Below are 5124 nucleotides of genomic sequence, written 5' to 3' on the forward strand. Positions count from 1 at the left end.
ACACTGTGAAAAACTGTCTCAGCTTTTTGATCAGAAAGCTCGACTAAGTCCAAAAATAAAGTACTTGGTGGTTTATCCTTGCTAATTTCACATTTTAAATATACAATGAGGACGAATTTAGAACTAATGCTTGTGGATTCATCAATGATTATTGACAGTTTTCCAGAAATTTCCTTTACTTGATTCAAAATGCGCATTTTCATTTCCTTTGAAATATGATCTATTATTTCGATCGCGCTATACCTTGAATGAAGGCCTACGCCGACATCTACCCCATTCAGTTTTTATAGCTCAAGCAATCCGAAATGGTCGCTGTATGGACGGTCGTTTTGAGCAATAAAATACGCCGATCTAAACACAGCCTTAGTTGAATCGAGCTGAGCTTGATTCATTTGATCAATTACTTGTGGCATCGAGTGTTTGTTTGATTTGTCAATAATTGTTTGAGCGATTTGGTGAGATTTCAACGGTTTATGTTCAATAATTTTTTTCCTCAAAGATATGAATTGATTTGTTCTATTTGAGCCATAAAAACAAACTTTGTACGAACGCCACTCATAAGAAAGCGAAACATGTTCTTTTTTGTAGGCTCCCAAATTACCGACTTCAAAACAAATTTTACAGCCTAATTTACCTTCCTTTGAGTCTATCCAAGGAAAAGCCGCCTTCTTTATCTCCCAAATATCTTTTGTCCAAATTTCAGGCCAATGTGTTCTGTGGGGGGGGGGGGGGTGGTCATCTTCTCGAACTTCCTTTTCATTAGGCTCAGGCTCAGCGAGGTTACTTATTTTAATTTTAGCTTTTGGATTTGATGTTCCAGGAACTGGATTAGAGTCAGTCATATTAGGGGCACTAAAAATGACGTCATATATTTTTTTTAGGTTTTGGTTCCATCACTTCACAAAATTCACAAACTGATAATTTAAAAATTAGTAATAGGCTTTCACAAATGTATTATAGACGACTCAACTCAAACAAAACTAACAGTATATACGGTATGCTGTTTGAACTCAACCACTACGACTAAGACTTTCAGCTACGATAACAGCTTAATACAAGCACTCATAACAACATAGAGACCGGGAACGCGAATAACATGTCTCGACATGTCTGTGTAAGTATACACACCCTGCAGTTAGTAGGAGATGGATGAGTTGCGAGTTACAAGAGTTGTCTATTGCACAGTGCCTACAACTACCTTGATACCACTCAACGGACATATAAATGATGTGGGTTTGTTCTGGCCTTTTTATTATCCAGCGACTCGTCACCCGCCTACCACTTTTTACAGGCGGGTGGCGCTCCAGTACACAGCTCCGGCTCTAGATGCTATGCCGGAGCGACGCTCCGCTTCTTAAAGCTGTGCCGGAGCGCCGCTCCGGCCCCACTACACCACTGCCCCCAAGTAATTCTGACAAGTGTCAAAAGCCAGCAAGTCCAGTTTTTCAGATATTTTTAAATTTTGTAGGCCTGCTGAATGTTGCCATATAACATTGTAATTAGTTTCCAAATTAAAGCCAAAATAATTTGCAACAAAATGCAAGTATATTTGTGAAACAAAACTCTAGTATGAGTTTAACTTCAGTAGTAGGTAATTTACTGTTGTGTGTGTGTGTGTGTGTGCGTGTGCGTGCGTGCGTGCGCGAGCATGCATTTTTTCCATGAACCTTTATAACACAAGTTGATGGAAGTGTTTTGAGGGAAATGTGATCTTGGGTACAAAGCTAAATATGAAACCTCCTCCTCCCTGATTAATACATGTGGTTAATATTGTTTGTAGCACCAATTATTTGCAGTTGTGCGTCTGTGGTGTTTTAAATGAAAATAGGTTGTATATAAGTGAAATTATTGTGAAATCGATTAATGAACTTGATGGTACCTTTGATAACATCCTAACATCTCGTTAAAAAAAAAATGATATTTAATTTCATAACTTATTTTGAGTCTTGTTATTTGTTAAACTGTTCGTTAAATATGTTTCAGAAAATGACTGAGAAGTGTTTTAGAAAGTGTGTACAAACTCCCGGAACTTCATTAAGCACCTCTGAACAAGTAAGATTTTAATCTTAGTTTTAACTACAAACATAGGATTTAGCCTGGAAACTTTGAAGTTCCATAGTCTACAGTTTTTTTTTTATTGCACTTAGTCCTATAAGAACCTTTCCGCTGCTTCCGGAGTCACAGGATATTCAGGATGGGTAAGGTTAGGGAGTAGGGGCCGCCTCCTATCGAGATCCATGAGGAAGAATTAGGGCACTACATCTCAAAGTAATGTCCCCCTGGAAGAAGGGGAGGTCAGCTCTAACCAGCCTCTCCAGTCAAAATAGGCAGGGGGTGGCACACCCTTGTTGAGGTTAACAAGAACCTCTGAGGTTAGGGAACAAACCCCACCAACCAACCCCAGAATCTCGACATATGCGGTTAGTGATGTGCCGCTCCTGGACATCCATAAGGTTGCTCAAATTGAAGTGACATATTGTTTTGTGCTGTGCCCAGTGGTAGGTTGAACTGGAAGGTATAAACCAGCCAGAAGTGATCCCTGCTGGGTAATAGTAGTCTACAGTTACCTAGTGTATTATCTGTAAGATATTGTTTTGGCCCATTATATACAATTCTTGTTAAAGTCCAATAGCTGTGAACTTGTTTCAGAGATTTAGCAAAGCCTATCATTCGAGGGGCTGAAAAATTTCCCTTCAGTCAATGTATCCATCCAATATTTCGAGGATAAACTATTGACCTATAGACTATAAATTTTGCATGAAGATTCATTTACGCAAACAGCCAACATCGAGTATGATGATGGAGCCAATCCATGGGATATTGCTGATCGTTAGCAATCCTAAGATACGCTTGCACAAACCAGGAGCAACAAACATCTTATATCTGTCAACTGGGACTTGTTTGGTGCTCCCTGCTTGTGCAAGCGTATAGTGGCCGTGCTCGCTTATGTGTTGACGGATTTCTTTGGTAAAAGTACCGTTGGAATTGTCATAACAATTTTAAAATAGTTGGGATCTTGTAAAGTTTGTATAATCTATTTAAAACAGATGATGCCTATCAAAAGACAAAATCTTAGCTGCTCCCAGCTTTTGTAAGCATACCTATAAAGTGATCATGCTTGCTTATGCATTGATGGAATTCTTAGAAAAAGGTACCGTTGGAATTGGTATAAAAGTTACTAAATAGTTTGTATCCTATGCATGTTTTAGAAATAACTATATTTTTTTTGGTATTTGACCTTAAATATTTTAAACAAACACCATTTTGAAACGGGTTAAAGGATTTTGTTAGTATTTTATTTTTAAAAAGGTCAACGAAAGGTTAATACAGTTCTCAATTTACCAGTTTCATAATTTTTATCTTAACTGATTCAAAAAATATAATTTTGTTTATAAAAAACACATACAGACAGATAGACGGAAAACTAAAGGTTTTAGGACATACCTTCATATATGAACTTTTTTGCAAAAAGACAAATTTTTAAAAATGTTTATAAATTGTTATAAAATGTAAATCTGACTATATTTATGTGGTATCATTTTATTCACAATAAACTAATGAATACTATAAGAAATAATTTGACAAAAACCTAAGGTTTTGATTTTTATGGTTAGTAGAAATCAAAATTTGTATAATGCGTTTCTAAAAAAGAGGGACACTTACCTTATAAAAGCAGTTATTGTAATAAAGTTTTTAGGTTTTGTAAAATATTATAATGACCTAAGGGTCACAAAGTTAGTCATATATATATAACAAACATAATGGACCAAAGTGGGATGTCGTGCTTAAATTGGAGGTCAGATATAAAAGGATGTTGTATCCATAAACTTGCAAAAAATTAGCTATTAGAAGTATAGTATACTTTTTGGTGTGTCAGGGCCACAAATTTATTTTTGCTTTCTGGTACCAAATAATTCACCCCAAAAATCTTGTTGTGTATATGTGTTTAAAAATTATGTATAACAAAAAATGGAGTGGAACTACTTTTTCTGCAAAGGAGAAAACATCAATGTTATTTTAAAATTACTCTGCTGTCATAGAAAAATACAAAAACTAGTGCTGTGTTCAGCAACTCTTTACCTTTCTAATGGCATATTAATTGTGTCAATATTTGATTGCTTGTGTACTATAACAAATGAGATGAAGTGGGCAAAAAAAGCTCTAAATTATACTCGCATGGTACAGTTATGTTATAAATTTTATTCCTTAACACAGAACCATAGCTTTTAACCAGTCTTTTACTCTTGTTCTTCACATGTTGCAAAACAGACTTGACTGAACTTGCATGCAAAACTTTACATCTGTAGGCTAAACCTGTTTTGTAAAAAAATTTAAATTTCTAGCATAAGTTGAGTTGGTATAAATTTTTGTTCCAATTTATTATTGTTTATGTTATTAGAAAATGTTATTTCTAATCATCCTTAATCAACTTAGTCTCCTAAAATTCTTTATTTGTTTCAGAAATGTGTAGCAATGTGCATGGACCGATACATGGACTCTTGGAACACAGTCTCCAGAGCATACAGTAACAGAATAGAACGGGAAAGAGCTCGGAACTGATAGTTAATAAGTGTTATTTAGTCGGACAGTACATTTCTTAATTTATAGTAACAGTGTTGTATGGAATTTGGAAAATCCTAAGTGAAAGCTTATTCCTACCAGTCTGTGGTGTAGAAAATCCACTATAATGTTGTATGGGAAACAAGTTGAACTGAATGTATTGGAGCAATTAATGTTAAATTTATGTTGTTGACTTTCCCTTAGTCGAAACAACATGTATTCAAAATTATAAGTTGATAAGACAAAAAGTGAAAAGTGTTTTATGTTGCTGGTTTTGGTTACTTACCAGTGCTGAATGCTTACTGTGTATAGAAATATAAAATTTTCTAGTAAATCAAATACAAAAATTTGAGATATCTAATTTATATTGCCTCTTGAAAATTCCCAATTATATTTAATTACAATTTATAAAATGTTTGAATTTGACTTTAACCAACCTAAACAGAAATATAACATTATAAATATCTATATATATAATATATATAAATATATTATATATAGGCATGAACGACTTGTAAACTACTGATGTCTCTTCATGATTTATTTTTTCGAGGATATAGATAA

At 34.6% G+C, this 5124-nt stretch overlaps 1 long non-coding RNA gene across 1 annotated transcript; it reads left to right on the forward strand.

Annotated features, from left to right (window-relative positions):
• The first annotated feature begins 724 nt into the window (after positions 1 to 724).
• On the forward strand, positions 725 to 4909 carry LOC124371737. The gene is made up of 2 exons (XR_006923272.1): positions 725 to 2052; positions 4462 to 4909. It is a non-coding gene; the product is annotated as an uncharacterized LOC124371737 (long non-coding RNA).
• The last annotated feature ends 215 nt before the right edge of the window (positions 4910 to 5124 follow it).

Source organism: Homalodisca vitripennis, unplaced genomic scaffold (genome assembly GCF_021130785.1).
Source record: "Homalodisca vitripennis isolate AUS2020 unplaced genomic scaffold, UT_GWSS_2.1 ScUCBcl_1920;HRSCAF=6140, whole genome shotgun sequence".
NCBI classification, from domain to species: Eukaryota; Metazoa; Arthropoda; class Insecta; order Hemiptera; family Cicadellidae; genus Homalodisca; species Homalodisca vitripennis.